Genomic DNA, 11945 nt, shown 5'->3' with positions numbered 1-11945 from the left:
CGACTGACCATACATCATACATTCTTGACCTCATTTTAACCACTCACCCTGACGAGTTCTGTGCTCCTTCGTACATTACGGGCCTTAGTGACCACGTTGTACTTCACACTACCTTTTCTACCAGCGTTACCAAAAGTCCTAAATTCAAAAAAGTACTAACGCTGTACGACAAAGGAGACTACACTAGCATGAATCGTGACCTTCTTGTTTTCCATAACCATTTTGCTTCTACCTACCACTTACGTTCTGCCGAGTCGAACTGGTCTCTCTTCAAGTCAGAAATGCTGCGTTTGATTCGACTTTACATCCCTACCATCAGCATAACAGAGCGAAAACGTTCTCCGTGGTTTAATGTTAAACTAAAGCGTTTAAATAAAAGAAAAAGCGCTTCTTCCGTTCTGCCAAGTTATCTAACACCAAATGTGCCTGGAGCAAATACCACACCACTGCCAAGCAATATTCCGATCTCGCTACCCAAACTAAGCTCCGTTTTTTTTTCTACTGCCCTCCCTGAAATGCTACAAAGCAACCCTAAGCGCTTCTGGAAAACAATCATCCCTGATGTTGATACTACTATTTCTCTCATTGACAGCACTGGCTCACCAGTAGGCGCATCCGACGTATCCCATGTCTTGAACCATGCATTCTCTTCAGTATTTACTAAGGAAACAACTCGTGATTTCACTGATCCTGCGCCTCTGCCGCATCCACCAATGGACGGCATCACCTTCAACGCACATGGTATTGTTAATATTATCGACTCACTAAAATTTTCATCTTCCTGCGGTATCGATGGAATTAATTCGAAAGTCTTAAAGAATACTAAACATGTTTGTAGTCTCATTCTTTCCCTCATTTTTCAACAGTCGCTTGATACAGGCACAGTTCCACATGACTGGCGAATTGGGAAGGTCATTCCGGTTTTCAAGAAAGGTGACAGATCATCCCCACGTAATTACCGACCCATTTCGTTAACCAGTGTATGCTCTAAGATCATGGAACACGTCATTTATTCTAATGTTGCCACATTCCTAACATCGGCCGACTTTTTTCATCCAAACCAACACGGATTCCGGAAAGACCACTCATGCGAAACCCAATTAGCTTTGTTCCTGCATGACATTCATTCCTATCTTGACCGCAATATCCCAATTGATGCGCTATTTCTAGATTTCGAGAAAGCTTTCGATAAAGTACCCCATTCCCGCCTTTTGCTTAAAATGTCCTTGTTAAACATTCATCCTAGTGTCTTGAACCGGATTCGAAGCTTTTTGACTGACCGCATGCAATTTGTCTCCGCTAATGGCTTCTCATCATCCTACTCACACGTTCTTTCAGGAGTACCTCAAGGCACGGTTCTTGGCCCCTTGCTCTTTCTAATATACATTAACGACTTGCCTTCCACAGTAACATCTAGTATCCGCCTTTTCGCGGATGATTGCGTACTCTACCGCCCCATAACTAACGCCGAGGATGCTTACATCCTCCAAAATGACCTGGATAACATACGGCGGTGGTGCACTAAATGGCTAATGTCCCTAAATACTACAAAGACCGCACAAATTTCTTTTCACCGCCGCCGAAATTATACTCCGCCTACTTATAAAATTAACGATACTACTATTATTTCCACTAACTCTTTTAAGTATCTTGGCATTAACCTTGCTAGTGACTTAACATGGTCTTGCCACATTAACCACATAATAAATTCATCTAATCGAGCAGTTGGGTATCTCCGACGTAACCTGCGCATGACACCTCCTTCCTTAAAATTACTAGCTTATAAAACATTTGTACGACCTAAACTTGAATACGCTTGCGCAATATTTGACCCCCATCAGTCTAACCTTATCTCAGCCCTTGAATCTGTTCAGAATCGTGCCACTCGCTTTATTCTTTCAAACTACTCTCGATACTCTAGCATATCCGCCTTGAAATTGCAACTAAAACTTCCTGTTGCATATCCTCCATTCTGGAGCCAGGGTCCCCCTCCCCAGCGGCGCCAGACAGTTGATAAACCCCGCGCTGCGGGCCACCGACGAAGTGGCAAGGAGAACTTCTTCTCAGAGGCGCCGGACACTTGATACCCCTCGAACTACGTGCATTACTGGCGGGCGCGACGTATACAAACGAACCGGCGGTGCGGTGCTGCGGTGGTGCGTTCCAAGTGTGGAGGTGGTGGTGATAACATTATTGCACACAGGGGAGTTGCGGACACGCGGGTCCTTGGGCCCCCGCACGGCCCCACTGCACTCAGGCGTTCATGTCCCGGAGGCTCATGACGCTGCCAGCCCGGCCTGTGGCGGTGGCTTTTGGCACGTACGTGGTGCAAGAATGTTTGTGTGGCATGGTGTTTTGTGACTTTCTCCTTCTCACTACTCTCTCCCATTTCCCATACCTTCTAGTGAAAAATAAAGCAGTCTTCTTGATGCGCTCAAAGCGAAAGGACGTCTGTCGTGTTTCCTTAAGTTCAAAGTGCTCCGTCTCTTATTCCACAACACTTCCTTCTCTCGCTTCCCGTCGCCGAATTTCACGTCTCTGCCTTTATCACAGGTTTTTCCATTGCTCGCCCCGTGACAGCAACCTCATCCTACCAGTACGTCGAACACCCCGCACAGGCCATCCAAACAGCGTCATCCCGCATCGTTCCCGAACAACTACATTTCAGAAATCATTTTTTGTCCACACAGCTCGCGACTGGAATGACCTTCCCTGTCACTTAGCACAAATCCCTGATCCAGTCCATTTCAAGACTGCCATCGAGGAAGCCATGTCATCAGTGGCGTAGCTAGGTCGTCTTGCACCCGGGGCCCATAGGTCTTCTGTCACGCCCCCCCCCCCCCCCGGGTGTAGCCGGCGGAAAGAGGGGTGTCTTCAGACATATATGACACCCCCCCCCCCACCATAGGCACCTTGCATTCGGGGCCCACGGCCCCCCGGCCCCCCCTGTTGCTACGCCACTGCCTGTATCTTATGCTCGCCGCAAATGTTATCATTAAAAATCATGACTGCTGATTTTTCTTTGCTAAGCTTCAAGCCTAATCTGTCTCCTTCTGTACCACATATGTCCATTAATTCCTGCAGATCTTCTGCATTGTCAGCCATTAATACAATATCATCCGCGTACATCAGTCCTGGTAATGACCGTTCAATCAATTTTCCTTGTTTGAAAAATGATAGGTTGAAGCTGAGTCCGCTTTGCTGTATTTTGGCCTCTAAACCTTGTAGGTAAAGCATAAACGTCAGAGGTGACAATGGGCACCCCTGCCTAAGCCCCCGCCGAATCATTACAGGCTCCGAAACCTGCTTTTCCCATTGTATAATCACCCGGTTACCTTTATAGATATCTTTTAAGAAATTGGTTACTCCATCTTGCACTCCTAAAGTTTCCAGAATGCCCCACAAGCCCTCTTGAAGTACACTGTCATAGGCTCCCTTGATGTCCAAAAAAAGCCAGCCATAGGGGTCTGTGTTCCTTTTCAGCTATTTCAATGCACTGTGTTAGCGAGAACAGATTGTCTTCTAGCCTCCTATGCTTCCGGAACCCATTTTGTAGCTCTCCAAGTACCCCCTCGTTTTCTACCCATGCCTGCAGTCTGTCCTTTATAATCTGCATAACCACCCTGTAAACCACTGACGTCACTGTTATAGGCCGGTAGTTATTTATGTCAGCTTTGTCCCCCTTTCACTTATATATCATTCTCATCCTACTTAGCCTCCATTCGTCAGGTACTTTACCATCCACTAGCATTTTGCTCACCACCTCCCTCAATGCTTTCTTAGATTTCGGGCCCAATTTCTTTATTAACATAATTGGAATACCATCAGGGCCTGCCGATGTGCCACTTGGTACCCTCTTCTCAGCCCTTTCCCACTCTTTTTGTCCAAGGAAAAGCAGTGGGTTAACCGGGCTATCCCTCTCCGACGTACTGCATGTACCATTTCTCTGTTTTGTAAATTTTTCTTTCATCATGGTTCCTATATGCTCCATTGCCTCCTCTCCTTCTAACCGAGTACCTTGAGCTGTACTATATACCTCTATACCTAGTATATACCTAGTATATACCTAGTACTATATACCTCTGCTCTAGGCTTGTCCTATTACCCAAGGAGTTCAGATGTTGCCAGAATTTTCTAGGTGCCTGTTTATCTTTTTATTGCTTATTTTTGACAGCCATTGGGACCCTTTTGTCTTGATTTTCTCGTTGATCAAATAGGATGCTTCCCTTTTGCACTTTATGTAGTTTACCCATTTCCTCTCTACTTCTGCTTCAGGTTCTCGCTTACTTTTGGAATACCTGTGTTCCCTGGAGGCTTCCTGACGTTTCTTTATGGCCTTCTTAACCTCTTCATCCCACCAGCTCTTGAGTTTTCGTATCCCTTGCCTTATTTTCCTGACTCGCGCCTTACCTAGCTCACGCTCAAATAGTCTCATTAACTTTGGGTAAGTCCAATCAGTTTCAGTACCCTCTGATATTTCCTCTTCAATTTGTGTGGCCGCTATTTCCACTTGGTCTTCTGAGTAAAAAATCACATCTGGCATTTCCTCGCGCGTCGTTCGTGCGTTAGTTTCCCTCTTAAAACTCGACTTGATACGTTTGTGGTCGCTACCTATATTTCTGGAGCCTTGTTCATCTATAATCATGGCTCCTAATCTATCGTACATCCTATGTGACATTAACGCATAATCTATTGTCGAGTGTCGACCCCCTACCTCCCACCTACTTTTCAGTAGAGTTACAGACAACTAAGTTAAGCCTCTCACACATATCCAGCAGCATGTTACCTGTGGAGTCTGTGTACCCATCCATATCTTCAACATGCGCATTCATGTCTCCTAATACAATTCACATCCTTTTCCTAGCTCATTGATGTCCGCTGCTATACAGTCCAACATCTTTTTGTTTTCCTCTTTAGCATTTGATCCTGTCCAAAGGTATACAAAGCCTAGAAGTGTTTTCGCCCCTGCTACTTTTCCTTTTAGCCATAAATGCTCCTTGCATTCCTGTTTGACCCTTTGCCAATTTGTATTTTTATGAATGAGTGCTCCTATTCCCCCATCCTTTCTGCTACCCTGCACTCTGTTGCAATATTCCCATGCATAATCAGGGTTACAGGGCGGTTGTTCCATGTCCCTAAGATGTGTGTCTACAAACCCATAAACCATTAAGTTCTCCTGCCTTAGTTGTTCTTCGATTTCCTCCCATTTAAGCCTATTGCTGCCACCTTGCATGTTAATGAACCCTATGCCTGACTTAATTTGGCTCTTGCGCTTATTCCTGTCACCTCTCCTACAGTACCGATTTTTGCGTGTTTGTGGCTCCTGCCTCGAATCGTCCACGCCTACACTGCTTCTTTCAGGGCTCTGGGTCCCCCTAAAAAGCTGTTGCCTGGCGACCCATCCTGCCCCCTATCCTTTGCCAGTGGCACCACTGTAGTGAATGCCATCCTGCACGAAAGGCCGGAAGCCGGTTCCGTACACGTCCCTGTTGACCTCCATCACGCTTTACCCGAGTCGTCCGCTCAGACTCCTAATGACCCGATATGCCTCAACCACCCTCCTTTCTACCTGGTAAGCCTGGCCCTGGACCTCTGGGATAGCGCATATGGTCACATGCACCCTCCCGGAGGCCTCTCTAAGCTTACTCAGCCCAGTCTCAATGTGCCTCTCAAGGTCCTGTCTCCACTTAAGCACGTCATTGAGCCCAGAATGCATAATGTTGCATCTGGGTCGCAAGCCCCAAGGGTAGCGTTGGCCTGGCGGCCTGGGGCACAACTGGAAGCATCCGAAGGTCCTGGCAAAGCATGAGTCGACTGCTAACAGAACAACTTGTTTATTCTAGCATCGCAAAAGAGCGGCCGGTCAGGTCGACCGAAGTGGAGAGACGGGAGAGCACGCTACTCGACGGAAGAATTCGGAGCCTCTCTCTTGGCGTCCGGGGGCAGCGGCTTTTATACTCGGAGTCGAGGGCAAGAAGGAACGCCTCGTCAGAGGCGCACGTGATGCGGGGCACGGACACGCTGAGAGACACGTTGAGACGAGTAGGTGACGCATCCGCCGAGCCGGTGCCGGTCAGACCTCCTCGCTTCACAGTTGGGGGAGCACCTCTCCCCGGCTGCCGCGCTTTGACAAGCGTGGGCACCAACATGCACACGCACACACACACGAAGACACGTGGCATTGAAACATGCCTGGACGCGCATGGCAGGAGGCGTTACGGCAGCGCTGAACGGCCCAAAATGTCCGCCACTTTGAATGAAGCTCCGGCGTCTGTTGCATCCGCGCCGGCTATACCGCGCGTCGTAGGCGAAACGTAACAAACCGCCCCGTCGGGAGAAGGAGATCCCGATGGTCAGGGGACTGCATCCGCTGTCCGGAGGGATGTCGCTCGATGATGCTCATAACCGAAGTCGGTCGTCCTTCGGCGTTTCTTGAGCGCAGCGCACAGAGAAGGCCTCGTTCTCTCGTTCAGGTACACACAGGACACTGCAAAGTGACTTCGGGAGAGTTGACATTTTTGTTCTCGTTCCCGGCAAGCGTTAGAACTACGCCGAAACTCAACCGCTCAGTCAGCAAGCGTGGCACAACCCTCACTAAGCCATGCCAGGCTCTTTCCCCTTTTATACTACTGCCTAGTTCCTTACAGTAGTCTAGCAGCACTCGGAACGCGTCCACAAATTGGAAAACGGCACTAGAAAGCACGTCATGACTTTGAAACACTAAACAAAAGCAATATCTTAAAAATCCTGACTCAGACTTAAGCCATCGGCGTTACCGTTGAGGCTCCCCTTTTTGTAACGCACCTCAAAGGAACATTGTTGCAAAGCGAGGCTCCAGCGCAGGAGGCGGCCATTTTTGGGAGAGATGGTCTGCAGCCATTGGAGAGGGCAGTGATCCGTCTCAATGATAAACCTCGAGCCGGCTAGGTAGCATGACAATTTCTGAACGGCCCATACGAGACACGCACACTTTTTCTCGGTGGCGCTGTACGCCTGCTCACGACTGGTCAGCTTACGACTAGCATACAGGACGGGGTGTTCCACTTCTCCATTTTCCCGTTGGCACAGTACAACGCCCATGCCTCGCTCACTAGCATCGCACTGAACAACGAACCCTTTTGTGTAGTCTGGCGATCGTAGCACAGGCTGGCTTGTTAGGGCGCTCTTTAGGGCGCTAAAAGCTCTTTCCTTTGGCTCGTCCCAGACGACTGTTTGGGGCTCTGTTTTTCTTAGAGCATCCGTCAGGGGAGCCGCGATATCAGAGTACCTGGGGATGTACCGCTGATAGTAGCCGGCGACACCTAAGAATGACCGAATATCGGTCTTCGTGCGCGGTTGCGGGAAGTCTTGCACAGCGGCCACCTTTATTTCAGAGGGGCGGCGACGACTCCGTCCAATCACGTGACCGAGGTATACAACCTCGGCCTGTGCTAATTGGCACTTGGGAGCCTTGACTGTCAAGCCCGCTTCGCGCAGGCGGGTTAGCACTGCCCGCAAGTGTGCCATATGCTCAGACCAGGATGCGGAGAATATCGCTACGTCGTCTAGATACGGTAAAGCGAATTCTTGCTGTCCCCGCAACACTTTATCCATGAGGCTTGAAAAGCAGTATGGCGCGTTCTTCAAACCAAAACTCAAAACTTTAGGACGGAATGTCCCCATTGGTGAAATGAACACCGCATACCTACTAGCCTCTTCTGTAAGTGGAACCTGCCAATAACCCCTGACAAGATCTAGGGTGGAAATAAACTGAGCGCTACTCACTTTCTCAAGGCGCTGCTCGATGTTAGGGATCGGATAAATTTGATCCTTAGGGATGGAATTAAGCCTGCGGTAGTCGACGCAAGGACGAGGTTCCTTGCCCGATACCTCAACTAAAATCAAAGGGGAGGTATAATCAATCACCCGCCTCAATAACACCGAGCTGTAGCATTTTCTTTACCTCAGCCTCCATAATATCGTGCTGGCGTGGTGACACCCGGTACGCCTTGGATCGTACTGACTCTGGGGAGGTAAGTTCGATATCATGAGTAAGGACAGAAGTCCTACCAGGCCTCTCAGAGAACTGACCTTGAAACTCTTGTAAGAGCTGGTGTAGTTCGGTTTTCTGCTCAGGCGACAGCGGTGATTTACTGATTAAGTCACTAATGACTTGATCGGTGTCTTCCCTGTTCATCACTGAGCCTAGTCCCGGAAGCTCGACCGGAAGCTCTTCGGGAACGTTTACCATCATACACACCACTGCTTCCCGTTGTCTATAGGGTTTGAGCAGATTACAGTGGTAAACTTGCTGTGCTTTCCGTTTTCCTGGCAGACTCACCACGTAGTTAACGTCCGACAGTTTTTGAACAATTTGTGCTGGGCCCTCCCACTGCACGTCGAGTTTGTTTTATAGCGATATGCGCAATATCATGACCTCATCGCACACCTCAAAACGACGGGCCCTGGCTGTCCGATCATAATAAACCTTGGCCCTCTGCTGGGCTTTTGCCATTGCTTCACCTGACAACTCATGTGCCCTTCTTAAGCGTTCGAGGAGCCTAAGCACGTACTCCACCACGACTGGGTCGTCGCCCCTGCCTTCCCACGATTCTCGAAGCATGCGAAGCGGAGACCGCAGCGAGCGACCGTACACCAGCTCAGCTGGCGAAAACCCTGTAGCCGCATGCGGCGCGGTCCTTAATGCAAACATCACCCCATGCAGACACAGCTCCCAGTCAGTTTGTTGTTCAAAACACAATGCTCTCAACACGCGCTTCATGACGGAGTGGAGCTTCTCAACGAAATTCGACTGTGGGTGGTACACTAATACCCCTGACACACGGGCACTCTAAAGTCCTTTAGGTAAAGGGACATCTACCGGAAAGGCGTTCAAGTGCAGTGACACACGACAAAGGAGTATCTCCTTTACGGCAAAGTTCCTTTTCGGGAAAGGAGATCACGCAACTACTTTTCGAGCGGAAAAGGAGTTACTCTCGCACACAGCGTGCAGAACTCGTCAATAGAAGGAAACCTGCCACACAACTACGGTGCCCATAGGTATTTTTTTTACCTTGCGAAAATGTTTTAATTGTTAGCGGTAATACAATTTGTCGAATAGTGAAAATTTCCTCTAGCTATACTCTCAAACGCTCGCATAACGTCGCTAGTGCTGCCATGTTAAATTCCGGCAGTGTCGTCGTCGTTTGCTGCGCGCATGTGGTGTGTTCACGTCGCGAGATGGAGACTGCACAATCAGCGCCCGCAAGAAATACCCAGAAGAAACCACAGGTGTTGGAATAACATATTGTATAAAACGCGTTGCGCCTGCGCGCACAAAAGAAGGGACGACAAAGACGTGAAAAAGGACGACAGAAACGCGGGCACCACCAGAATAAGCAGTACGCACAGCAAAACACCGGCTGCACATAGTTGCTAGACCAAATTACATGGCTGCTAACAACGCGAAAACGCGAATAAAATAAACGACTATAAGCATTATTAGCCATCAACAATGAAAAAATATATATTTTTAGTTTCCACAGTAGCTAAGTGTAAATAAATACGCAGCTTTTTAAAAATGTTTTCTCTCTTGTGGCTTTAACAGCCAGTGCTATTTTTCTTGCGGCGTTCATCTGAGGTACTACCTAAAGAAGTTCAGTGCGGTGCCGTGTGTCATCGGCGCAACTCCTTTCTGCAAAGGGTCCTTCAGAGTAGCAAAAGGGGTTTACTGGAAAGGACTTCAGTTTCGCCCGTGTGTCAGGGGTAACACTAAGCTGTGTAACAGCTTTACGCCACACCTTTCGAGAAAAGTTGTCGTCAAAGCGCTAGTAAACGCTGTGCCCTGATCTGATTGGATTTCCGCAGGAAAACCAACTCGCGCAAATATGGACAGTAGTGCATTGACTATCTCAACTGAGCTGAGTTCTTTAAGCGGCACTGCTTCAGGGAACTTTGTCACTGGGCAGATCACAGTCAAAATGTGTCTGTACCCCGTGGTTGTTACCGGCAGAGGTCCCACTGTATCAATAACGAGCCGTCTAAAAGGCTCCGTAATGATAGGTACCAACTTCAACGGCGCCCTCGATTTGTCCCCTGGTTTGCCCACCCGCTGACAGGTGTCACATGTCCTCACAAAGTGGTCTGCGTCCCGAAAACACCCTGGCCAATAGTACTCTTGCAAGAGACGGTCCTTAGTTTTCTTAACTCCTAGGTGTCCGGACCACGAACCCCCATGCTACAAGCGCAAGAGATCCTGATGGTAGCACTGAGGCACGATCAGCTGATCGAACTCCACTCCCCTGCGGTCTAGATACTTCCGGTACAGGACCCCACCTCTTTCCACAAAACGAGCATTTTTCTTGGCGATACCTTCCTTGACATTGCAGCGTATGTTTTCTAGGCTGCCATCCTTCTTTTGCTCGGCTATCAAAGCCGACCGGCTGACTTTTAGTAACCTATTAAGTCCGTCTGACGTAGGCGCGATGAGCAAATCTGCAGATAGCTCTTCTAACTTTCTCATGTCGGGCATTTCCTCTCCAGTATCTGGTGCCTTCAACGCTACAGGCTCAATTTTATTCAGTTCGGACGTGCTCTGAATATCAGCTTTCTGCGCCTCTGACCCTTTCTCATTGTTCGACAACGTCGGCCCCGCAACTACCGCCTTTGCAGCGAGCTCCCGAACCTTCGATCTGGTTAAGGCCTGAACGCTAGCCTCACCAAACTAAAGCCCCTCCTCGCGCAGGAGGTGATCGGACCTGTTCCAAAATAGGTACGGGTACTGGGGGGGGGGGGGGGGGGGGCAGCATAGATGACACTGCGGCCTCCGTCTCAAGTGCTCCGAAAAGTCCTTCAATAAGCACTTTTGCTACGGGCAGACACACGCTGTGAGCTTCCACGGCTTGCTTGATCCATGCGCACTCGCCCGTGAACATATCGGGTTCTACGTAAGAGGGGTGAACTACATCCATTGTAGCTGCGGAATCGCGAAGCACTCGACACTCTTTCCCGTTCACGAGGAGGTCTCGCATGTAAGGCTCGAGAAGCTTCATGTTCTCGTCAGTGCTGCATAATGACAAAAACACGACTTTTGTTTTTGTTTCCGGACACTGCGCCGAAAAGTGACCCGGCTTCTGGCACGTATAACACACGCGCGCTTGCCTCATCTCGAACCGTTTTCTGCGTTCGGCTTCGGCTGCCGCCGTCTCCTTAGGTTCGGTCGGACTGCTTTCACTCGCATCCGCACTACGTGTGTTCCCCCTTGCTCTCATGGGTGTGAACTTCGGCCTCTCAAACTTGGAGCCAAATTCACCCTTTTGACCGTCCTTAGCTCCGCGAGCCCGACGCGTCAGAAACTCCTCGGCTAGCTCAGCGGCTTTAGCCACCGTACTTACGTCTGGCCTATCCAAGACCCAGTACCGCACGTTCTCAGGTAACCGACTATAAAACTGTTCCAGCCCGAAACACTGCAGAACTTTCTCGTGGTCACCAAACGCTTTCTCTTCTTTGAGCCACTCCTGCATGTTTGACATAAGCCTGTAGGCAAACTCTGTATATGACTCACTTCTGCCTTTCTCATTTTCCCGAAACTTCCGACGGAACACCTCCGCTGACAGCCTGTACTTTTTTAGCAGACTCGATTTCACTTGGTCGAAATCCTCTACCTCCTCTCTCTTCAAGCGAGCGACTACGTCGGCCGCCTCGCCGGGTAACAAAGTGAGCAAGCGCTGTGGCCACGTTTCCCGAGAGAACCCCTGCTTCTCGCACGTTCGCTCAAAGTTAACCAGGAACACACCAATGTCCTCTCCAAGCTTAAACGGCCGCATCAGGTCAGTCATTTTGAACAATACTCGTTCTCCTGCACCGTGTGCCTGACTTCCATTACGAGCGCGTTCCATCTCTAACTCGAGACGCTTCATTTCCAAAGCGTGTTGACGGTCGCGCTCTTTTTCTTGTTGCTGTCTAAG

The 11945-nt window shown here is 49.3% G+C and overlaps 1 long non-coding RNA gene across 1 annotated transcript; it reads left to right on the top strand.

The window, feature by feature from the left end:
• The first annotated feature begins 656 nt into the window (after positions 1-656).
• On the top strand, positions 657-2729 carry LOC135914957 (uncharacterized). Its single transcript, XR_010568473.2, has 3 exons — positions 657-741; positions 867-951; positions 2554-2729. It is a non-coding gene; the product is annotated as an uncharacterized lncRNA (long non-coding RNA).
• The last annotated feature ends 9216 nt before the right edge of the window (positions 2730-11945 follow it).

Source organism: Dermacentor albipictus, unplaced genomic scaffold (genome assembly GCF_038994185.2).
Source record: "Dermacentor albipictus isolate Rhodes 1998 colony unplaced genomic scaffold, USDA_Dalb.pri_finalv2 scaffold_11, whole genome shotgun sequence".
Lineage (NCBI taxonomy): Eukaryota > Metazoa > Arthropoda > Arachnida > Ixodida > Ixodidae > Dermacentor > Dermacentor albipictus.
Note: the sequence above shows the minus strand (reverse complement) of the source record. Positions and strands in the feature narration are given on the sequence as shown.